The sequence below is a fragment of the Heterodontus francisci genome, chromosome 5 (genome assembly GCF_036365525.1).
Source record: "Heterodontus francisci isolate sHetFra1 chromosome 5, sHetFra1.hap1, whole genome shotgun sequence".
In the NCBI taxonomy this organism is placed as follows: Eukaryota; Metazoa; Chordata; class Chondrichthyes; order Heterodontiformes; family Heterodontidae; genus Heterodontus; species Heterodontus francisci.
Window position 1 is genome coordinate 129266949 of NC_090375.1, and position 25778 is coordinate 129292726.

At 42.3% G+C, this 25778-nt stretch overlaps 1 protein-coding gene across 5 annotated transcripts in view; it reads left to right on the forward strand.

Annotated features, from left to right (window-relative positions):
- Window positions 1–7770: 7770 nt before the first annotated feature.
- Window positions 7771–25778, forward strand: part of pkia (cAMP-dependent protein kinase inhibitor alpha) — a 143379-nt gene continuing 125371 nt past the window's right edge. For all 5 annotated transcript variants that reach the window (XM_068030935.1, XM_068030936.1, XM_068030938.1 and 2 more), the window contains exon 1: window positions 7771–7879. The gene's annotated coding sequence lies outside the window, so the exon portion shown is untranslated. The remainder of the gene's footprint in view (window positions 7880–25778) is intronic.

Below are 25778 nucleotides of genomic sequence, written 5' to 3' on the forward strand. Positions count from 1 at the left end.
ATTTCAGGCACATGTCATGGAATAATCTGCCAGCATACTGAGGACCATCATCAGAGATCACCTCCTCAGGTGCTCTGAACAGACTGAAAATAACACTGAGAGTGCTCGCAACTGTAGAGCTCGATGTATTGTGTAGGTGATGGATGATTGCATATTCAGAGAAATAATCTGTGACAGCAAGGTAGTTGGTTTTGCAAGCGTGAAACAGATCTGTGGTGATCTTAGTCCATGGGGCTGCAGGAACCTTGTGGAGGATGAGGGGCTCACGACACTGACTTGGCTGGTGAGCCTGACATGCCTGTCAGGCTTGGACAGCGGATGCGATATCAATGCAAAGTTCTGGCCAATAGACAGTGTCCCTGGCCAATCGCCTGGTGCAGTAAATGCCCATGTGCAACTGGTGAAGCTGCTGCAGGATATCCACACGCAGTGACACAGGGATCAGGACTTGTCTGCACTTGAATATGACAACATGCACAATGCCCAGCATTTTTCTGAAGGCCCAGAATGACCTAATGGACTCAGGGACATCCTGAATTGAATCTGGCCAGCCTTGCACAATAATCTTCAAGAGTTCCTGGAAGGTGGGGCCTGCCGCCATCTCTGCTCACAACTGCTCACACTTCCACTATGCGAGGTGGACTAGGTTCTCTAACTCGATGTTGACAAATTCGACTTGCCATTCCACTGAAACATCTGCAGTGTTCGCTGGGCTGGGCAACCAGCTCAGTGTATTGGAAGTGGTCATCAGTTTGCCTGGCTTGAATTACACTTCACGGTCATAGTCTTGTATCTCTACCAGTAGTCGCTGGAGGTGTGGAGGCGCACTCGTCAGCGGCTTCTGCCAAATCATCTCTAAAGGCTTATTGTCAATTTCCACTACGAAGTGTTTGCCAAAAAGGTACGTATGGAAGTGTGTGATGCCAAAGGTGAGAGCCAAAGTCTCCCTCTCAATATTTGAATAGCTGGCTTGGGCTTGCGACAAGGCTTTGGGCGTGAAAGCAACCCGTCGCCCTTTCTGAAGTAGGCAGTCACCCAAGCCCTTCTGTGAGGCATCCACCTCCAGTATTGTGGTCACTGCAGGGTCATAAAACTGTAGCAATGAAGCACTCTCAGTCAGTGAGTTCTTCAGTTGTTCAAAGACATGTTAATGGTCTTCATGCTAGAGGAAGGGGCTGTCCTTCTTCAGGAGAACTCTCAATGGCGTTGCCTTCAATTTAAACCCTGTGATGAAGGGGGAGAGGAAATTGAAGAGACCTGGGCATTGCTGAAGGTCCTCTGTGTCCTGTGGGACAGGCATTGCACAGACATCATCCAATTCACCAGGATCTGGTCAGATATCTTGGTTGGAGTAGGTGGAGCCAAAAAAGTTAATTTGTGGATATGAAGTTGACATTTAAGGCTGTTGGAAATCAGGTCCTCCCTTCGCGCTGTACACATCAAGGCATGCAGGTTGCAGTCGTTCTCTGCTCTGGTCCTGCCCGACATGGCATATCATCAGCAGCCAGGGACCTGACTTGTGATGCAGTCCATATGCTGCTGGAACATGTCCTGGCTAATGGATAAACCAAAAGGGAGGCGCTGAAAGCTGTACCTGTCGAGAGGAGTGTGGAAGGTGGTGATCTCCTGTGAGCATTTGGCTAACTGCAAGGACCAGTAGCCATTCTTGACGTCAAGTTTGAAGAAAAAGCAGGCACCTGCAAACTGGGATTTCAGTTCCTCCAGGGTCAGAATTTTGTGTTAGCATTGTTACAACCAGGTGAGGAAAGGGTCTCAGCCTCCCCTTTCACCCTTTCTCTGGTTTGACCGCAACAAGGTTTATTCTTTAAGCTTTATTGATTTAGCATACCACCTCAGTGAGCCCTTGCTCACTGTTCCTCGAATATAATTACAAGTGAACCAATCAGACAGGTTTTCTTAAGTTTAAACAAGAAAGATGTAAGTTTATTAACCTTATCACTCTAAACTGGTTAAAATTACTAAAATACGCGACACATCCATTCTCACATTCATAAGACAGGCATACACACACAAATAGATACAGAGGGGAAAAAATAGTTGGGAGGTTGAAGTAAAGTCCAAAGTAAATGGAATTCAAATACTGAGTTTCAGTGTCCTTAGTTGAAGTTAAATTCTTAACATCCTCGCTGGGCCACAAACAATTCGGGCCTGCTTATCTGGTTCTGGGAGACCAAAGAGAGGCTTTATCCATCCTCTTGGTTGTTCCCTGTGAGGGTCTGTAGATTTGAGGTTTAGCTGCAGCCGAGGGTCCCCTGGGACTTTGGGAGAAAGAGATAGGAGAGAGAGATCTTCTTTCCTTGGAGTTCAATTACTGTCTTTCTTCACAAACTCAGAGTTACACAGGCAGGTATGTCATGTGACCACCTCTGTTTGAAAACAGAAGTTTCTGGAAGATTTTTTGAAATTCAAAGTTCTTCAGACATATTGATGCATGTGTGTGGGGGGTGGGGTGTCGGGAGTGGGGGGGTTGGCTTTTTCAAAGTCAAAGGGTGTTGATGGCTTTTGACCATCACTATTGACAAAAAACATTCTAGATAATTGAATCAGGAAGCATTGTTCTGGCTAGACTGGATACTTACCTATGTCTCTGGTCGGCCTTTGGTTTGTCATATGCAATTTGGTCGTGGTCATCTTTGGCTGTTCTGTTCTGCTTTTTAAATGTTATTTGTAATAATGTCCAGTAAAAAGTCTCAGGCAACGTTCCATACGATGAAATTAATATTTCCCATTTGGCATGTGGGATTTCCGTCACAGCATCTTTTCAGGGCACGATTCAGCCTACGGGGCTCCAGGCACACGTGTGAGGAGCCATTCTTTTTCACCACACAGGTGAGAGAGCTGCAACAATCAGTGTGTCTTGAACACAATTGATGATGCCGTCTGCCTCCATTTTGTCAGCTTGGTCCGGAGCTTAGTCTGTGTGTGGATGCTACATTTCAGGGGCAGGTCAATGTTGGGAGTGACATCTACCTGGAGGTACAATGTAGCATCCCCCTTGAAGCTGCCTATTTTGTCAAAGCAGTTGGGGTACATTGACGTGAGATCTACAATGGAGCAAATTGGTGGGTCTTCCAGAATCAATTTGTTGCTGGGGCGATGGCCTATACCAGGGTCAGATCCCTACATGCCTGTCGTCCAGTGATAGGAGATCCAGTCATTCAAACAATGTAGAAGAGCTGGAGTTTCCAATCTGATTCAGCTCTCTCACCTGTCTGGTGAAAAATAATGGCTCCTCACACGTGTGCCTGGAGCCCCGCAGGCTGAATCGTAATGGATCCAAGACGTGGGATCGGGGACGTTTGTAAGCAGTTAGCTGAGCCTTGGTCATAGTTATCTTGGCATGCCATTCACCTGGATACATGTGTTTTAAGAGGCATAGGAGTAAAATGTTTGCACTGGCACCCGTGTCCATTTTTGCCCAGTGCAAAAGTGTGTCCTCTTTTCCTGGACAGGAAGTACGAATGGATGCAAAAGCTTCTAGTGGAGTAATTGAATCAATGTAACATTGACGACATGGAACATCTGTTCCACTCGCTCACTTGTGCTTAAACTCTGATCTTCAAAATCAGTCGTGTTAGTGTCACCCGAAACTTCCTGCATGAATCAGTTGTGTTGTGATGGTGTGACGGAAACCACACCTGTCAAATGGAAACTTATTAATTTCATCATATGGATCACTATTTGAACATTTACTAGACATTGAACATAACTTGTTTAAAAGAACCACAGAACTGAATGGCTAAAAACATGGCTGCACATTTGCATTCTGAAGGACAGTTGCATAGAGAGACATGGGAGTGCTCCCTGATTCAATTAACGAGATGGGTTTTGTCAATAGTGATGATCAAAAGACATTGAAAATCATTGTCTGTGCAAGAGCCAGCACTCCACCATCACCCCCCAGCCCCCACACCGAGTGTGTCTTGTAAGCTTTGAAGAATCAACAAACCTCACAGGTGATGCTGTAAAACAAAGAGCTGGTTACATGACTAACCTGCTAGCCAACCTGGGAATTGATTGAATTGTGCCTCACAGAAAAGTTTTGGGGACAGACTGCAATTTTGAAGACCAAACAGAAGCAAGATCTCTCTCACTCTCTGTCTCTCCCTCTCATGCAAAATTTCAGGGACCCACGGAAGTAAATTAAGCCTCAAGACAGAAGACCCCTACAGCCTTCTGGTGCCAGTGAAACAAGTTTGAAAGTGCACACTGGGCAAGACTTAACTTCAATAAAAGACTTCACAGCAAAACTAAAAACAGTAACTGAATTCCATCTACACTTCAAACCTTGCCCTTTTAATTCTTTCTCCTCCTCTGTATCTATTTGTCTGCATTTGTCGGGTATGCATGCTAGCGTAGTTGCATCACATATTTTTAGTTTTAACTGAGTTAGGGTGTTAAGGTTAATAAACTTACACCTTTCTTGTTTAAACCTGAGAAAGTCTGTCTGATTGGTTCCTTTACTATTACAATTAGAAGACAGTGAGCAAGGACTCACTGAGGTGAAGCTAAAGACACTGTGTTTTAAAAAGTTAAACCCTGTTATGGCCAAACCAGGAAACGGGCAAGAGGCGAGCCTGAGACCCCTTCCTCAGCTGGTGGTAACAATGGAGAATTGCAAAGCTTGTCAGGATGAGGAGCTGTCCTGAGGTTCGACAGTTTGTGTTCAGGACTTTTGCCCACAGTCCCTATCTTGGCTTTGTGGCATTGTCGTTTCCAGTGACCTTTGACACTGCATGCTTTGCATATGGAGTTAAGTGCTGAACAGGCTTTAGGCAAATGTAAAAGCCTGCACCTTTTAGATGGTGTCTTGAATTTGGAATCCCTATTCAATGCTCCTATGATATTTGTTACACATAGAGATTGAAAACTTTGTTGACCTGCTTTGACGGTCTTAAATTTGCGGCCATCCTTCAATAAGGCATCAACTGTGTACTCTGGGTTTTTCCAAAAGGTCCTTTTGGTAGAGCTCCATTGATGTGGATGCAATCACAAGTTCAATGATGTGATCTGCCAGTTCGGAGTCAGTAAAATCACATTCTTGGCCTTTGGCATGACAATGACTTACAAACTGGTCTATGCATTTGCTAGGCTGTTGTCGCAAAGACATGAATTCGAGTCGGTGTACTCGAAAATTGAGCTTGAGGCGTAATTGGTCTTCTCGAGTGGATCAAATTTTTGCAGGGTCTTTCTGTTCTTCCTTATTGAAAGCAGATGTGTTGAGATGATGTCGTCCTTCATTGCTACTGGCTATGTGTATTTTTATTTCTTGCTTCTGTGGATCATCAATGGCAAGATCATTGAAACAAAGGTTGATTCTGCTTGAAAAGAAGAAATTCTGAAAGTGGGTCAGATGTTTTCCAATTAATAATAGGAAGAAGTGTTGCCATGATTGTAATAACTCTGTTGTTGCACCTACAGAAGAAAAGATAAGCTATGCAGGCAAATAATAGAAAGACTTGCAGTACCACTTCTGAACAGAATTGGGTGGTGTGTTGCTGTCTTCTGCAATAAAAAAAAGTAGTTGTAGTTCCACGGGTCAACTGGTTTGGAGGTTCAGGCGTTGTTTCTTGCTGTGGAGACTGTTGTAGTACCACTGATGAACAGGTTTGGGGGTGGTGGCACTGTTGCCGAATTTGTGTGCTTTTGGTTTAGCCCCGCCCTCGAAGGTTGGATTAGTTGCAAAGAAAAATTGAAGGCCCAAAACTACAATGGCGATTCTCCTTCGAAAAAAATAGCAATAGTGATTGCTCCTCCTGAAATCACAGCGAAAAACTTTCCTCCATTCTGTGTCTTGACTGTTGGTCATTCTGCTTTTCACCGACAGATCATGGCACTCTCCATACCGAAAATATGCCAATTTTGTGCTCGACCTAGTAGCCCACTGTCGTGATGTTGCTGAACCATCTGCAGCACCTTGGAACTGTAATGGGGCCTTTTACTTCTATACAGCATTGAACTCACCCAGACTTCCTCCTCAAGTTTCTCCCGACGTGAGAAAATGACATCAGAATCCCTGTGTCGATCAAGCCAACAGGAGTCGGCAGCCACCCGACTTCACAGCCTGAAGTGAAAAGAAGCTTACCCAGTTGCTGGTGACTGCACTACCTCAAAGGTAAGAAGACTTGAAGGGTGAGGTGTTGGAGATCCAGATCGTTCCTGAGTAGACTTGAGAGCAAAAATGACTTGCAACATGCTCTGATCTTCCAAGAGGAAAAGTGTGCTGTCTTCAGAATAGTTCTTCTAAAAATGACTTTGGATCTTCAAAAATCTCAGCGTTGCCAACATGTTGCGTGTTCCTGAATCTCTGTGCTACTATAGATTGTACACAATGACTGACCACTTCAGATGGGATCAGTAATGCAATATTGTAGGTTCTTTATTGAATACTGATAGAGCAGCTACACATTTGAGATGTTCAGTGTACAGGTGTTACTTCAAGACTGCTAAATACTCAGAGTCATGTGATATGTTACATCATAGCTCTTACATGACTAACATGATCTTGTAGCCACACCTCTTAAAGATGTGCACACACAACATTCAGCTGTGCAAAGTTAGGAGATGGTGCTAACTGGAGTGTTGAGCTCCAAAATGGGAGGACTGGCATCAAATCAGCATTACACGTTGAATGACTAAACAATCTGCCTACTCTGCATGCCTTCAGCGGATGCTCGCTGCACACGAGCTAACTTCCTATCTAAAATGGCAACTGGTGCACAGAAGTGTGCATGTGCTGTGGATGCCATTTTGGAGGCAGCACCGAAAAACCAGGTGCTACACAGCCAGATTTCATGGTTTGTATTTCTTCGTAGCCTAACTTGGAAATTTCTTAAACATGGTGAATAGTTTTGGTACAACAGGGACCCAGCTGACCAAAACAAACCACAAAAACAAAATAATTATCGCGACAATAAAAGCAAAATACTGCGGATGCTGGAAATCTGAAATAAAAACAAGAAATGCTGGAAGCACTCAGCAGGTCTGGCAGCATCTGTGGAGAGAGAAGCAGAGTTAACGTTTCGGGTCACTCTGCTTCTCTTTCCACAGATGCTGCCAGATCTGCTGAGTGCTTCCAGCATTTCTTGATTTTAATTATCGCTACAGTTTGGCTAGACTAGATCTAATATAACATTTAGTGGTTACTCTTCAGATACCAAAATGTGTTTGGCAACAAAGGATTTACGTGGGAATGACACTGAGCTGTAAGGTTATAAAATAATATTGTATATTTGAAAAGAAAATCTGTGCCCATTTTATCCACAGTTTTTGAAATTGTGTTCCCACCGAAGAACGGCCAAGCAGACAGGCAAGGTGCTAACTCGTTAAGCTGTCATTAATAAAGTGAAACATTCCCTAATAATTGACAGTCTAGGAGACATTTGGTTGATTTTGTCTCGCACATTCGCTTCCTCCTTGGAAATCAATCTCTATTCTTCCAACAAAGTGTAAGAGATTTCACACGGCCGATGCCATTAGCGAAAGAGAGCAATCATTTAGATATGTAAAAACATGCGATCGGTATAAATACTTGACTACAAAGCTGGAAAATAGACAGAGCAAATTAAAACGATTCTATCACTAACCCGTGGTGTCTTTTGCACATATCCAAGGATAAGAGTGCAATTCTCTGCTGTAAATTGAGCGAGCCCCACTGTCTGTCAGGAGTGGTTGAATCCCGCATGATGTCATGCAGAAAGCCAGTTGTGCAGCTGCCAAACACAGGTTCCCTGTTCTTGTGTCCAGAGTAAAGGGAGCTGGAGATGGAATAGCAGAGCATGCAAGCAGCTGACTTTTAGGTCAACAAAATATCCGGAATGGTTTAATCCTTATGCCTATTTAACCTTTTCAAAGAGGGGTAAGTGAGGTTGTATCTTAAACAAACATTCTTTTCTTTCACAAACTGAATCCGAATACTTTAACCGGCAATTAAACTGTGATAATTCAGTGCTTGCCTTAAATTTTGTGATTGTTTCCTGTTTTGAAAAGGACATCGTTAGCTAATGCCATTGGAATTTGGGGAAATAAAAGGCGTGGTTTTGCAGCAAAACATCTGGAGGGCAGACTAATGTTTCAGAGCACAATGAGAGTCGAAGTGGTCTGAGATAATGTATTTTAGCATTCTCTACAGAAAGGCTTCTTTACCGTGGGGGGAGCTGGGGAGTAGGATGCCACAAGCGTTCTGTATGTCCCTTGGATGTATTTCCTTTTTATTGCAATGTCAGCCTTCTGTAAGTGTAAACTTACCAAGATGGATCGAATACATTAGATACTGCTGTATTTGTAATTCTTGAGCAGAAATATGGAGCCACACAAAGCAGAATATTGTACCAAGTGAGCGAGCCATAAATCCTAATTGAAAGTCTTATAGGGCTTTATACCATGTGTGTTTTGGCTTTGAGCAATGATATAACACCAGGGATGTAACATCCCTACCAACTGGCACTGCTGTTAATTGTCAAATTGGTGGCAAATACGCTGCCTAATATATAAATATGTTGCTTTGAGGTTTACTGTATTTTAAAATTTTCAGTATGAAAAAATAAAAATACTCTTTCTAAGATGTGAATAATCCCTGCTGGTAGTTTAAAATATTTATATGTCAATAAAATGTATTTTTTATTGTAGCAGTAATACAGTTATGGTTACTCTACAAGACTCTCAATTGATTGTTCTGGAAATAACATGTGATTTAATGGACTTCCATAACTAGTAAGTGATAAAATCCTTTGTTAGTTGTGTTGCAGGGTTAAACTACAAATAGAGCCACGTCTTCCATAAATGTTAGAACCAGCAGTTAGTTGCTGTATACCTTATCTTTACTCTGTAGTAAATCAGATGTACACAATAGTTCCTGAATGTAAATGATTATCACTATACATAGCAATATTCCTCAGCTGATTACTCAGTTAAAATCACTGTCATTTCCAGAACCAACTAATTTGAGGGCAATAGTGTTAATTATATTATCAATACAAAGAAAACAGAGTCTAACTTGTTTTACTTCATATCGTTTGGGGTTCTACTTGAGGACTGGAGGTATCAAATGTTACTCCAGAATTTCAAAAAGGGGTGAGATATGAATCAGAGAATTATAGGAATATAGGAACAGCAGTAGGCCATTCAGCCCTTTGAGTCTGCTCTGCCATTCCATTAGATTATGGCTGATCTGTAACTCAGCTCCATGTCCCTGCTTTAGCAACATATTCCTTAATACCCTAACCTAACAAAGGTCTATCAATCTCAGTCTTGAAAATTCTAGTTGTCCCAGCATCCCCAGCCTTTTGTAGTAGAGAATTCCAGACTTCCACTACCCTATGTGTGAAAAAATGCTTCCTGATTTCCCTACTAAATGGCTTAGCTCTAATTTTAGGGTTGTATCCCCTTGTTTTTGATTCTCCCTTCTGAGGAAATGGCTCCTCTCTCTACCCTATCAAATCCTTTGACCATTTTAAGCACTTTGACCAGATTGCCCCTCAACCTTCTATATTCGGGCATACAAGCCAAGTTTATGCAACCTGTCCTCATAATTTAAATCCCTAAGACTTGTATCATTATGACCAGTTTTTCTCATTACTGGGAAAAATGGTCGAGTTTTTATTGGACCTTATTAATATTTAAGTTAAGATCATGGAGGTCATAGAGGTCAATGTAGTTTCAGAAGTCAAAGGCTGAGGACAAGCCTCACAAATTTACTGGAAGTCTTTCAGGAGGCAAACAAATTAGTATAGACAGATATCTAGTAAATTTAATTTAGATGCATTTTCAGAACATGTTTGATAATGTTTTAAAGATTAAGAAAGTAATCTTGCATTTGTATAATGAAAAAATGATTTATATACTTTGAATTACATTTAGAAGTGCAGTGACTACGATGCAGGCAGATGCCTACTGCAAAATTCAAATGACCTGATATATGACCAGTTAATCTGTTTTGCTGGTACTGTGTAAGAGAGGAATGTTGGCCAGGACTCAATGAGAAATCCCTGTTAGAATAGTGACAAGGGCTTTTGATGTTTGCCTGAACCATTAGAACAGATAAGTTGGGCATGGTTCGATGCCTCCTCCAAAGGACAGATGAAAGAAATTTAGGGCTAAATAAATTATTGGTAAATTGGATTGAAAATTGATTTGGCAAAGGAAGGCAATGATAAATGATCAGGCTGCTCTTGGGCAGTAACTAGTAGAGTACCATATGGAACTATTCTAGATCCTCAGCTATTGAAGTGAATCGGAAAAGAATGTGTTTACTAATATTATTATACTTAGTGTCAACTTTTTTGAAGATGAATAAGTGAAAAGTATTTCTAGTTATAATGTGTTTGCTGATGAGACCAAAATGTGACAGAGGTTAATGTATTCAAAAGGTTTAAATGAAAAGCTAAAAAATGGTGAATAGATTTAACATGCATATATCAAAGGTAATCTGAGCTTAAACAGGATGCATGGAACTTAGCAAAAGTGGAAAAGGAAAATAAAATTTGTGTTATTTACAGCTGTGTTCAATTAATATGAAGTAGCCAATATAAGGCTAATGAAATATTGATTGATATCATTTGATAAATATTATTTTAACCCTTTGCAGCTTATTGAATATGCCATATTTAGAATAATGTGTGCAATTTTGAGCCCCTGTCTTTTGTACATTGTATAGCGTTCTGACTCGGGATTTAACGTTCTGAAGTGGTGAGATTTACAGCCTGACTTTTCATTGGAGAAGAGAAGACTGAAAGGAGATTTGATCCAGGTTTTTGTCATGTTGATAGGCATGAATAATTTAAATAGAAGAAAACTGTTTAGCTTGGAGTACAGAACATGAAAGGACTTAAGTACAAAGTCAGCAAGCCTCCAGTGATACTGAAGGTTAGAGGAAATTCCTCTTAAACATGACTACTAATAAAAGGAGTAATTTCTTTGTTTAAATATTGTGCTTTTTAAATTAAGCAGTTGGGTAAGTATTTAGCTAAAAATGGAACAGAAGATTACAGGATTGAATGACATGTTCAAAAGCAGCAGATGCATCAATGTTTCTTGTGCTGCTGGGAAGACAGATTGATAACATGCAACTGGCCGGAGTTGAATAGCATGGGCAGGAGGAATTGAATATTATCTCACAAGTTTCCTTGATTACCTATTGAAGGCCAGGAAGAAATTTTATAAAAGTTTAACTTTTTTAGTGTTGGTCACCTTCCTCAGGATGCCAAGCAAATTGAATACATTTCATGATGCATCAAATTATACATAGTCTGCGCATAAATTTCTGATTCAGTACTTTCTGTGCCCTTATCTTAACGATATTTACTATTTCTACATCAGCTTTTCCTGATCACCAAGTTGACATGGAGTTAAAAGCATCATGTTTAAGGCTGCAATACAGACAAACATATTGTTGCACTTGTGTTTCAGATGTTGTATACAGGATATGTGTTTGCATATTTAGTGATTCGGATTGGCAGATGCAAGAAAACCATTTTGCAGCTCCATAAAGCAGTGTTAACTCCACAGCAAAGACTAGATTTCCTGGAACCCACCAGTACATAGAATAATGGTGTTACATTCAGGGTTTCTGAGAATCATCCTCTTATTCAAATGACGTAAGAACTCTATTCCATAAGTGTGTCATGTGCCTTACAACTTGAAATCTGTACCTTTCACTTTCTGCTTTGCAGGGATAATTTAACTCTGATCTAATAATTAGCTCTGGTAAATTTAAATGTTGAAATTATGGAGGATTTCCACTACATCTTCGGCCTAACAAATGTCAAGTTATGTGTTCTAAACCAGATTTGTGCAGGCTGAAACAATCAAATTTGTTTACAATTTCAATAATATACAAAAGCTAAAGTACAGGACAATATTATTTAAGTGGACATTCTAAATATTTTATATTTTAAAAAGCCAATTGCCTTAGATGCTTACTTAGTCTCTTGGGGGAAAAAAGACATCTCCCACAATATTCCTCAGATGAAATAATGAACACAATCAGGAATTCAAACAAAATTAAGCAACCACAGAAATGACCTGACCTTTATCTTCTTTAATTCCTTTAAAGAATAAAGAATTTTCAATGAAGGAGATACCCAGAGTTGCTACAACAATATGATTATCAATTATGCAACTGAGAGACATTTTTATCGAATCAGAACCTGTCAGATACAGGGCAGGATTTTCCTCTGGGGGTGGGAAACATAGGTTGGGACTGTTTCCAGGTCCTGAAACCACCCCTGGGAAGCAGTCACTCATGGTGATTTTCATGGGGACAGCCCCTTAATTGGCCTGGAGACAGGCTCGTGCTCAATTAAGGACTGTGAGCAGGCTTTCAAAGCTTCAGGGCCACGCAGAGGCCTTCCAGCCTAAATGGAGCAACAGGCTGTAATGGCAGGTAAGTAAGCGAGATGGAGGCACCCACTTCCAAATTTTTTAAACTTAAATTTTAAAAATGCATTTTGCAGCCAGGCCATCACTGGGCGGGGGTTGGGGGAACCCCTCAACATGGCAACATAGAGTCATAGAGTTATACAGCACAGAACCAGGCCCTTCAGCCCACCGTGTCTGCGCCGGCCATCAAGCCTATCTATTCTAATCCCATTTTCCAGCACTTGGCCCATAGACTTGTATGCGATGGCGTTTCAAGTGCTCATCTAACTGCTTCTTAAATGTTGTGAGGGTTCCTGCCACTACCACCCCTTCAGGCAGTGTGTTCCAGATTCCAATCACCCTCTGGGTGCAACATTTTTTCCTCAGATCCCCTCTAAACCTCCTGCCCCTTACCTTAAATCTATGCCCCCTGGTTATTGCCACCTCCGCTAAGGGAAACATTTTCTTCCTATCTACCCTATCTATGCCCCTCATAATTTAGTATACCTCAACCAGGTCCCCCCTCAGCCTTCTCTGCTCTAAGGAAAACTATCCAGTCTCTCTTCATAGCTGAAATGCTCTAGCCCAGTCAACATCTTCTATCAAAGGGTATGGGGCGAAAGCCGGAACAGGCGACTGAGTTGGATGATCAGCCGTGATCATAATGAATGGCGGAGCAGGCTCGAAGGGCTGAGTGGCCTATTCCTGCTCCTATTTTCTATGTTTCTACCATCCTGGTGAATCTCCTCTGCACCCTCTGCAGTGCAATCACATCCTTCTTATAGTGTGTCGACCAAACGTGTACACAGTACCCCAGCTGTGGCCTAACTAGCGTTTTATACAGCTCCAGCATTACCTCCCTGCTCTTATATTTTATGCCTCGGCTAATAAAGGCAAGTATCTCATATGCCTTCTTAACCACCTTATCTACCTGTGCTGCTGCCGTCAGTGGTCAGTACACCAAAGTCCCTCTGACCCTCTGTACTGCCTAGCGTCCTACCATCCATTGTATATTCCCTTGCCTTGTTAGTCCTCCCAAAATGCATCACCTCACACATCTCAGGATTAAATTCCATTTGCCACTGCTCTGCCCATCTTACCAGCCCATCTATATCCTCCTCACTATTTACGACACCACTAAATTTCATGTCATCTGCGAATTTACTGATCATACCTCCTATTTTCACGTCTAAATCATTAATGTACACTACAAACAGCAAAGGACCCAGCACCGATCCCTGTGGTACACCACTGGTCACAGGCTTCCACTCGCAAAAACAACCCTTGACCATCACCCTCTGCCTCCTACCACTTAACCCAATTTTGGATCCAATTTGCCAAATTGCCCTGGATCCCATGGGCTCTTACCTTCTTGACCAATCTCCCATGCTGGACCTTATCAAAAGCCTTACTGAAGTCCATGTAGACTGCTTTACCCTCATCTACACATCTAGTCACCTCCTCGAAAAATTCAGTCAAATTTGTTAGTCATGATCTCCCCCTGACAAAGCCATGCTGGCTATCCTTGATTAATCCCTACCTCCCAAAGTGGAGATTAATCCTGTCCCTCAGAATTTTTTCTAATATTTTCCCAACCACTGATGTTAGACTCACCGGCCTGTAATTATCTGGTTTATCCCTACTACCCTTCTTGAATGATGGTACCACATTTGCTGTCCTCCAATCCTCTGGCACCTCTCCTGTGGCCAGAGACGATTTGAAAATTTGTGTCAGAGCCCCTGTTATCTCCTCCCTTGCTTCACATAGCAGCCTGTGATACATCTCATCTGGGCCTGGGGATTAATCCACTTTTAAGACCTGTGGCTGCTCCTTCACCCAGGCAAGAAGGGAAGGCCTCTAGTCCTATATGGAGCACTGGCTCTCCTGGTGTGCCACTAGGCACTTAAACTGCCCCCCGCTGCCTGCGGGAACCTGGAGGCCAAATGGAAAATCCCAGTCAGCCTCCTTTTAATTGACTTCAGTAAGCTTTTAATGAGTCTTTTGAACTGCCCGACGCATGTGGGCGGGCAGCTCTGCTACCTTCCCTCCCCCCCTCACCCCCAACTCGTGCCTCCGCAGAAATGACCCAGAGGGTGTATGGAGCCGTGGAACCGGCATGCTGGCTAGCGGGGCTATTTTTAGCTCCCATCTGCCTCCGATCCCCGCCCCGACAGAGGTTGAAAATCCATCCCGCAGCTTTCGTACATATTAGCCTGCCATTTTAACACATAAAACAAATGGAAATCACATTCCTGTCATACTTGAAATCATGATAAATGTATGTAAATTGCAAAACATATTTAATAGCTAAATGTTGCAGGGTGCATATTATCATACTGATGAAACACCATGCATTCTCGCTTAAGTCAGACAGCTAGATATATAGCTCACAAGATCAACCTGTCTACTACAGTAATTAAAAACCATTATCCATTTCAAAGAAAACAAAATGAAAGGTTGCTCTCATCACTTTCAGAATAGCTCTCCCATTCCCTTTACAAGATCATTTTGAAATTAAAAGGAGATGGTCAGCTTTTTAGCTTCTGTTTGGACAAAATCACTGCTGATGTTTTTAATGTACCTTAAAAATAAAGGCACAAATTTCACAATTTAAAAATCTGGTAACTTCACATTTGCCAATAATACCCATATTTTTGAATTAATTTATAAATGGTTAAATCAATTAATGCAGAAAACCAGCAACTTGTTTTGAATTATTTTGTTTTATTTTCTAATGTATAGGATATACATTATATTTAAATTTGAAAATGGCAAAAATTTGCTTTAAACAAGGTTCTCATTAATTTTAAATGAACAATACCTGGATCATATTGGCTAGAATGGCTAGTGATTTATATATATATATATATATATATATATATATAATTGACTTTAAATAACTTGTTTTCTTCAGAAATTGATGATTAGAATTACTGTAGCGATATTAGAGATGACATGGCATTCCTCTGTTCACATTTTAATGGTACTGCTTTAAACATCTATTTGAAAATAGTAGACCGAAGAATATCCTACAAACCTATTAAATATTCATCCACCAATCCTGGCCATGTGAGCCGCATGGAAGATGGAAGGATCCCCAAAGACACATTGTACAGCGAGCTCGCCACTGGTATCAGACCCACCGGCCGTCCATGTCTCCGCTTTAAAGACGTCTGCAAATGCGACATGAAATCCTGTGACATTGATCACAAATCGTGGGAGTCAGTTGCCAGCGTTCGCCAGAGCTGGCGGGCAGCCATGAAGACAGGGCTAAAGTGTGGCGAGTCGAAGAGACTTAGTAGTTGGCAGGAAAAAAGACAGAGGCGCAAGGGGAGAGCCAACTGTGTAACAGCCCCGACAAACAAATTTCTCTGCAGCACCTGTGGAAGAGCCTGTCACTCTAGAATTGGCCTTTATGGCCACTCCAGGTGCTGCTTCACCAACCACTGACCACCTCCAGGCGCTTATCCATTGTCTCTCGAGATAAGGAGGCCAAAGAAGAAAAATCCTGCAAAAGGCAGCTGTTGTCCTGAAAATGAAAACTTGTAGCTGATCTGTATCCTATCTATTTAATGTGAGGTTCTAATGTAGGATTGATATAATTAACACTCTATCATCCTTCATCAATGGTTTAGTCAGCAGAAGCTGCATGTAACTATGTGATAAGGAGCAGCTAAATACCTTTATGCAAGTGAGAGAGATGATGCAAGAGTGAGAAGTTGTATGCAATACCACAACAGTATAAAACAAGTGCTTATGGATGCAAAAGTGATATTAGTGTCTATCAAAAGAAAGCATTAGCTATAGGGGATTCTATTACCAGAGGGTTAGATGGCCTTTTCTGAAGGTGAGACTAGGAGCCCTGAAAGATTTTTGCTTCCGAGGTGCGAGAGTAAGGAAAGTAATTGAACAGATGGAGAAGATTCAGGAAATGCAGAGAGAGCGGCCTGAAGTTTTGTTTGGTTGGGAACAATGGCATAGGGAACATAAGAAAATAGGAACAAGAGCAAACTATTCAGCTCCTCAAGCCTGTTGCACCATTCGATTAGATCAGGGGAAGCGGTGGCGGTGGCGTAGTGGCATTATCACTGGACTAGTAACCCAGAAACCCAGGGTATTGATCTAGAGACATGGGTTCGAATCCCACCACAGCAGAAGGTGGAATTTGAATTTAATTAATAAATCTGGAATTAAAAGCTAGTCTAATGATGACCATTGTCGATTGTTGTAAAAACCCATCTGGTTCACAAATGCCCTTTAGGGAAGGAAATCTGCTGTCCTTACCTGGAATCTGCTGTCCTTACCTGGTCTGGCCTACATGTGACTCCAGACCCACAACAACATGGTTAACTCTTACATGCCCTCTGAAATGGCCTAGCAAGCCACTCAGTTGTACCTAACCACTACTAAGTCAATAAAAAGGAATGAAACCGGACGGACCACCCTGCATCGACTTAGGCACCGGAAATGACAAAGGCAAACCCAGCCCTGTCGACCCTGCAAAGTCCTCCTTACTAACATCTGGGGGCTTGTGCCAAAGTTGGGAGAGCAACAGCCTGACATAGTCATACTCACGGAATCATACCCTACAGGCAATGTCCCAGACGCTGCAATCACCATTCCTGGGTATGTCCTGTCCCACCGGCAGGACAGACTCAGCAGAGGTGGCAGCACAGTGGTCTACAGTAGGGAGGGAGTTGCCCTGGGAGTCCTCAACATCGACTCCAGACCCCACGAAGTCTCATGGCATCAGGTCAAACATGGGAAAGGAAACCTTCTACTGATTACCACCAACCGCCCTCAGCTGATGAGTCAGTACTCCTCCATGTTGAACAGCACTTGGAGGAAGCAGTGAGGGTGGCAAGGGCACATAATGTACTCTGGGTGGGGGACTTCAATGTCCATCACCAAGAGTGGCTCGGTAGTACCACTACTGACTGAGCTTGCCGAGTCCTAAAGGACATAGCTGCTAGACTGTGTCTGCGGAAGGTGGTGAGGGAACCAACAAGAGGGAAAAGCATACTTGACCTTGACATCACCAATCTGCCTACCGCAGATGCATTTGTCCATGAATGTATTGGTAGGAGTAACCAACTCACAGTCCTTGTGGAGACGAAATCCCGCCTTCACATTGAGGATACCGTCCATCATGTTGTGTGGCACTATCACTGTGCTAAATGGGATAGATTTCGAACAGATCTAGCAATGCAAAACTGGGCATCCATGAGGTGCCGTGGACCATCAGCAGCAGCAGAAATGTACTCAACCACAATCTGTCACCTCATGGCCCAGCATATCCCCCACTCTACCATTACCATCAAGCCAGGAGACCAGCCCTGGTTCAATGAAGAGTGCAGGAGGGCAAGCCAGGAGCAGCACCAGGCATACCTCAGAATGAGGTGTCAAGCTGGTGAAGCTACAACACAGGACTACTTGCATGCCAAACTGCATAAGCAGCATGCAATAGACAGAGCTAAGTGATCCCATAACCAACGGATCAGATCTAAGCTCTGCAGTCCTGCCACATCCAGTCATGAATGGTGGTGGGCAATTAAACAACTAATTGGAGGAGGTGGCTCCACAAATATCCCTATCCTGAATGATGGGGGAGCCCAGCACATCGGTGCGAAACATAAAGCTGAAGCATTTGCAACAATCTGCAGCCCCAGAAGTGTCGAGTTGATGATCCATCTCGGCCCCCTCCTGAAGTCCCCAGCATTACAGATGCCAGACTTCAGCCAATTCGATTCACTCCGCATGATATCAAGAAACGACTGAAGACACTGGATACTGCAAAGGCTATGGGTCCTGACAATATTCCGGCAATAGTACTGAAAACCTGTGCTCCAGAACTTGCTGCACCCCTAGCCAAGCTGTTCCAGTACAGTTCAACACTGGCATCTACCCGGCAATGTGGAAAATTGCCCAGGTGTCCTGTACACAAAAAGCAGGACAAGTCCAACCCGGCCAATTACCGCCCCATCTGTCTACTCTCAATCATCAGTAAAGTGATGGAAGGTGTCATCAACAGTGCCATCAAGCAGCACTTACTGAGCAATAACCTGCTCAGTGATGCTCAGTTTGGGTTCCGCCAAGGCCACTCAGCTCCTGACCTCATTATAGCCTTGGTTCAAACATGGACAAAAGAGCTGAAATCAAGAGGTGAGGTGAGAGTGGCTGCCCTTGACATCAAGGCAGCATTTGACTGAGTATGGCATCAAGGAGCCCTAGCGAAACTGGAGTCAATGGGAATCTGCTGGTTGGAGTCATACCTAGCATAAAGGAAGATGGCTGTCGTTGTTGGAGGTCACTCATCTGAGCTCCAGGACATCACTGCAGGAATTCCTCAGGGTAGTGTCCTAGGCCCAACTATCTTCAGTTGCTTCATCAATGACCTTCCTTCAATCATAAGGTTAGAAGTGGGGATGTTCGCTGATGATTGGCACACCATGCATAAACATTCACTCCCTCCACCACCGACGCACAGTGACAACAGTGAGTACCTTTTCTTTTAATTTATTCATGGGATGTGGGTATCACTGGCTAAGCCAGAATTTATTGCCCATCCCTAATTTCCCTTGAGAAGGTGGTGGTGAGCTGCCTTCTTGAACCGCTGCAGTCCATGTGGGGTAGGTACACCCACAGTGCTGTTAGGAAGGGAGTTCCAGGATTTTGACCCAGCGACATTGAAGGAACAGCGATATAGTTCCAAGTCAGGATGGTGAATGACTTGGAGGGGAACTTGCAGGTGGTGGTGTTCCCATACATCTGCTGCTCTTGTCCTTCGGCGTGGTCGAGGTCGCGGGTTTGGAAGGTGCTGTATAAAGAGCCTTGGTGCGTTGCTGCAGTGCATCTTGAAAAAAAATGGCTGATCTGTAATGGAATGGAAGTCTTATTAAGAGAACCTGAAGGGTTTGGTGTTAGCGAGGATTGTAATTTCAGTATTAATGCCAGTGGCACCCACTGGGCCAGTTGAGGAGCAACAAATTAGATGTGTCAACATGTAATACGAAAGAAAGGATTTCAAATTTCCTAAGGCTTTTTGGTAAGTTCTGGGACAGAAGAGAGACGCACAGACGGGCTGGGCTTCACTTAATCCAGAGCAGGATTTAAGAATAAATGTAGTGAAGGAAAAAAATGATCTAAAGTAGTTAGCTCAAATATAGAACTATCGGGAGATTGTTTCAGGAGAGGTACAGTGAAGGAAAGAATTTTTTTAAATGGAGGTATAATTGGTTCAGCATCACGGTGTTTATAAGTGAATGCATAAAGCATGAGAAATAAATTGAGGGAATTAGAAACACGAATCAGAATGGAGGAGCATGATATATTATGTTCCCAGTCCTATCTCAATTGGAGTCCAGAAACTTGGCTTCAACCTGGACAAAACGATGAGCGAAATATTTCCTGCTGCAACATTTTCAGGAGAGATAAAGAAGGAAAGAATGAAGGGGAGGTGGCTGCAGTCATAGAGTGGAAGTTTCTTCATGATGCTGTTGCTCAGAGTCTACCTAGGTTGACAATAATAAATCAGGAATGTTATCATGTTGGGACACAATTATAGACCACCAAAAAATAGGGACTATCTTGAGGACGATATTTATAGATATTTAGGAGAGTTTTCCAATCAGAAGAGTTATAATTATGGGATACTTCTATTCTAAGGTAGACTAGGATAAGATGAAAGTTAGTGATCAGATTGAGGAATGGTTCTTGGAATGCAGCTGAGTCTGTTTCATTAATCTGCATGTCCAGCAGGAAGAAGGATAAGTTTGGCATGTTTCGGGAACCTTGGATAACGCGGGATATTGTGAGCCTCGTCAAAAAGAAAAAGGAAGCGTTCGTAAGGGCTGGAAGGCTAGGAACAGACGAATCCCTTGAGGAATATAAAGACAGAGGAATATAAAGAAGGAACGTAAGCAAGGAGTCAGGAGGGCTAAAAGGGGTTTTGAGAAGTCATTGGCAAGCAGGATTAAGGAAAATCCCAAGGCTTTTTATACGTATATAAAGAGCAAGAGGGTAACCAGGGTTTTTTGAGGAAGTGACGAATATGATTGATGAAGGAAGGGCAGTGGATGTTATCTATATGGACTTCAGTAAAGCTTTTGACAAGGTCCCTCATGGCAGACTGGTACAAAAGGTGAAGTCACACGGGATCAGAGGGGAGCTGGCAAGATGGATACAGAACTGGCTCGGTCATAGAAGACAGATGGTAGCAGTGGAAGGGTGCTTTTCTGAATGGAGGGATGTGACTAGTGGGGTTTTTCAGGGATCAGTGCTGGGACTTTTGCTGTTTGTAGTATATATAAATGAGATGGAGGAAAATGTAACTGGTCTGATTAGTAAGTTTGCGGATGATACAAAGGTTGGTGGAGTTGCGGACAGTGATGAGGATTGTCAGAGGATACGGCAGGATATAGATCGGTTGGAGACTTGGGTGGAGAAATGGCAGATGGAGTTTAATCCGGACAAATGTGAGGTAATGCATTTTGGAAGGTCTAATGCAGGTGGGAAGTATACAGTAAATGGCAGGACCCTTAGGAGTATTGACAGGCAGAGAGATCTGGGCATACAGGTCCACAGGTCACTGAAAGTGGCAACGCAGGTGGATAAGGTAGTCAAGAAGGCATACGGCATACTTGCCTTCATCGGTCAGGGCATAGAGTATAAAAATTGGCAAGTCATGTTGCAGCTGTACAGAACTTTAGTTAGGCCACACTTACAATATTGTGTGCAATTCTGATCGCCACACTACCAAAAGGACGTGGAGGCTTTGGAGAGGGTACAGAAGAGGTTTACCAGGATGTTGCCTGGTCTGGAGGACATTAGCTATGAGGAGAGGTTGGATAAACTCGGATTGTTTTTACTGGAACGACGGAGGTGGAGGGGGCGACATGATAGAGGTTTACAAAGTTATAAGTGGCATGGACAGAATGGGTAGTCAGAAGCTTTTTCCCAGGGTGGAGGAGTCAGTTACTAGGGGACATAGGTTTAAGGTGAGAGGGGCAAAGTTTCGAGGGGATGTGCGAGGCAAATTCTTTACACAGAGGGTGGTGAGTGCCTGGAACTTGTTGCCGGGGGAGGTGGTGGAAGCAGGTACCATTGAGACGTTTAAGAAGCATCTTGACAAATACATGAATAGGATGGGAATAGAGGGATACGGACCCCGGAGGTGCAGAAGGTTTTAGTTTAGGCAGGCATCAAGATCGGCGCAGGCTTGGAGGGCCGAATGGCCTGTTGCTCTGCTGTGCTGTTCTTTGTTCTTTGTTCTTTGAAAGATGCAGTGCCAGATCTGATTCTGGGTAGCCAAGCAAGATAAATAAATTGAGGATGGGGAGCGATTTGGGAAATAGTGACCATAATGTAATCAAATTCACAAAATGTGCATCCTAAGATGCACATATTAGCCTGGAAATTGGTAAATTTCAGTGATAGAGAACTTAGCCTTGATTAATTGACTGGAAGAAATGATCTAACAGAAAGCCAGCATATGTTAATAGAAACATAGGAACAGGAGTAGGCCATTTAGCCCCTCGAGCCTGTTCCACCATTCAATGAGATCATGGCTGATCTGCATCCTAACTCTATATACCTGCCTTTGCCCCAAATCCCTTAGTACCTTTGGATAAAAAAAAATCTAAATAAACAATTGATCCATCATCAATTACCATTTGTGGAGGAGAGTTCCAAGCTTCTACCACCCTTTGTGTGTACAAATGTTTCCTAATTTCACTCCTGAAAGGTCTGGCTCACTCCTTAACCTTCAAAATTCCAGGGAATACAACCCTATAATCTCTCTTCATACTGTAACACTTGGAGTTCAGGTATCATTCTGGTAAACCTACATTGCAGTCCCTCCAAAGCCAATATGTCCTTCCCAAAGTGTGGTGCCCAGAACTGCTGACAGTACCCCAGGTATGGTCTAACCAGGGCTTTGGATAGCTGAAGTATGACTTCAAACCCTTGAATTCTAGTCCTCTAGCTATAAAGGCCATCATTCCATTGGCCTTTTTCATTATTTTCTGTATTTGTTCATAACATTTTAATGATCTATGTACCTGACTCAAAAGTCTCTTTGCACCTCCACTTTTTCTAGCTTTTCACCTTTTCGAAAGTATCCTGATCTATCCATTTTAGGTCCAAGTGGATGACCTCACATGTGCCTACATTGAAATCGATTTTCCACAGTTATGCCCATGAACTTGGTGTATTAATATCTCTTCATAATTTTATGCTAAAATATAGGATAGATAAGGTGCAGGTTAAATACATTCTGACTGAGAATGAAAAACAAACATCAAGGGCAGGAATGCCATGGATAAAACAGCTGGAACAAAGCAATTTTGTTTGAAAGAGGCATGTCATGCAGGCCCCCACCTGCCAAGCATGAGGCATATTAATTTCGCCACATGGACATTAAATTTCAAACTGCTGTTAAAGTGAAGAAAGGACTTGCTTTAAAAAATTGCCAGATCTTGGCTGGAAAGACATTTGCATATTAACAGACAGTGTTTGGAAGGACAAAGCAGCCATTCCCTGACATATTCAACCCACAATGGACCCTTGGCTGGAAAGACATTTGTATATTAACAGACAGTGCTTGGTAAGAACAGATGACCAGTCCCTGAGACATTCAACCCACAATGAACTTCTAATCACCAGACGTTGAAGGTAAGGGAGCTCGCATTCCAGGTTGACTACTAAGATGGCCGAATACACAAATGGACATGGTCAAACCATCTAGTCACATGACTAACCTGCTGGGAAACCTGGGTTTTTTGAATCTGTATAAACAGTTTGGGCAGAAAGTCTGTTTGCTCCTGGACTGAGAAGATCTCTTCTGCCTGCTCCCATCTCTTTCTCACAAGTCTCTGAACCACTAATGACACATGAACCCCATGAGAAAAAAGTCGCCTACAGCGAACAAGGTTTAAGAAGAATACTGAGCCGCAATGAAAAGCAAGATCTACCTACAATCAAGGACTCTACAGTGAACGCGAAGAACCGTAACAAAAACTCTTCAGATATTGCCTCAAACATTTCCACTTTATTTTTTCTCCTGCTCTTTTCTGTCTCTATTTGCATGTGTGTATTGTGTATGCATGCTAGCCTGGGCACGTTGTGTATCCGTAGGTATTAACCGAATTAGAGTTTTAAGTTTAATAAATTTCAACTTTTCTTCTTTAATCCTTAGAAAGCCTGTTTGTGCTGGTTTCTTGGCCTTATAATTTGAAAGCGGTGAACAAGGATTCACCAAGGGGCAGCTAAAAAAAATGGTATGTTTGAAATTAAGCCCTGTTAAGGTAAGACAAGGTGAAGGCTGAGAGGGACCCCTAGACACCTTTCTCACCTGCTAGTAACAGAAATTTGGGTGCTAGCATCCGGGATTGTCCCACAGACAAATTAGAGAAATTGGAAGTGGGAAGCCAAATTGTTCCCAATCAAAAAAGAGCAAAATTTCAATACAGGTTTTCTTGTGGTTGTGTGTGATTGAATACTAACATGTCTGCAACTGAAGCTAGTAGCTCTCCAAGCCAGGGTGAAGTAACTTGGGATAAGTTAAAAGTACTGTCTGTGGAGGAGTTGAGAAAAATGGCTGAGCAGTGTGGGATCACGATATGTGGCAAGGCTAGGACGTCTGAACTCCTAAGGCTAGCGGCCAACCATTTTACCCTTGTATCTGAAGAAGTGGAAACAGGGTTAGAAGCAGACTCCAGCAGGGTATTGTTAGCAAAGATACAATTGGAACAGAGGAAACTTGAATTTGAGGAGAGAGAGAGAAAGACAGGAAAGGGAGAGAGAAAGAATATTCCGGAAGGAATGCGAAGAGAGAAAGTTGAAGTGGCTTGTGTTAACTAGGGGGCGACAGAGTAACCCCAGTGAAAGCATGGCCAATATGGAGGAGCATAATTCAGGGCTCGGTACAAAATTGTTAAAACTAGCTCAACTAATTCCAAAATTCAATGAGGAGGGTGTAGAAGTTTTTGTGACTTTTGAGAAACTGGCAAGGCAGTTAAAATAGTCAGCTGAGACCTGGCCTCTTTTACTACAAAGCAAGCGAAGAACAAATTAAAAATAGATGGAGATGAGGTTAAAGGAAAGAAAACGAAGACTTGGAGTAAACAAATGTTTTTTGATTGGCGGGTGTGCCCTAGGATATATCTTTGGTTTCAAATTTATATAAATATTTTGGAGACCATCACAAGAGGAATGATAGATCAAAGTTTGTTTATGATACCAAATTAGGATGTGCTGGAAAACTCCTGGTGAAGAATGCAGTTAAGTGCAGCAGGACATAGACTGGTTAACAGAATAGACAGTGCAGTTTAAAGCACAGAAATATGAAGCAGTATGTTTTGTTAAAAATAATGGTGAATGAAATATACCCTAACTGGTAGGTTTCGGAACAAAATGGAGGAGCAGAGATGTAGGAGTATAGATATATGGATTTCAAAGCTGTGAATGCTGATAGAAAAAGTCATTTAAAAAAGGCTAAATAGGTTCTGGGTTTTATACATAAGTCATTGAAAATAAATTCTAGAATGTGACATTGAATTTGTACGAGACATTGGTTAGACAACAGTTGGAATTTTGCATGTGGTTCTGGTCACCTCATTGTGGGATAGATATTTGAGCACAGGACAGATTCATTGGAGTGAAAGGTTATTCTCATGAAGAAGGGCGTTAAAAATTGATCAGAAAAAGTCAAGGGGACATCTAAAACAGGTTTTCAAAATTATAAAACATTTCGAAAGTAGATAGTGAAACATTGTTTTCACTGGTTAATGAATCTGCGATTAAGGGGCATAGACTGAGGATTACCATTAGAAGGAGGAAGTTGGAAGTTTTCCTCCTCACAGTTATCACAAGGCAGAAAGTTTCATTTAGAAGGTTTTTGAATAAGTATTTGGAAAGGAGATATATAACTGGAAAAGGTCAAAGAAGTTTAATTAGAAGAGAATTTCAATTAAGAAGCTAGCATCAGCATTCGTATGATGGGTCAAATAGTCGTCTTTTGTGCTGCAATTCCTGTGATTCCATGATGAATGGCCACTTGGATGAAGTACTCGAGGGTATCTGATAGCTGTGAAAACCTATTCCTCATCTTGTAATCGTATCACCAAACAATTGTAGCTTTTTGTTTACTAGCTTAGGATTTTATCATTGTGCCAGCCATGTTAAGAGTTTTCACTTAGTTAAAAGGGTCCTTCTGGAGTCTAATTAATATGTATTTTGGTGTCACCTAAAACTCTAGTGTGAAGGTTGTTTCTTTTGGGTGATTTCCATTTTTTCCACTGCTGTTACATGAAGGAATTAGTCCTATTTATGTGACATATATGATCCCAGAATTCTTACATAACTCTCAAAGAGAAGTCGTGCCGTATTAAACTGATGAAGCA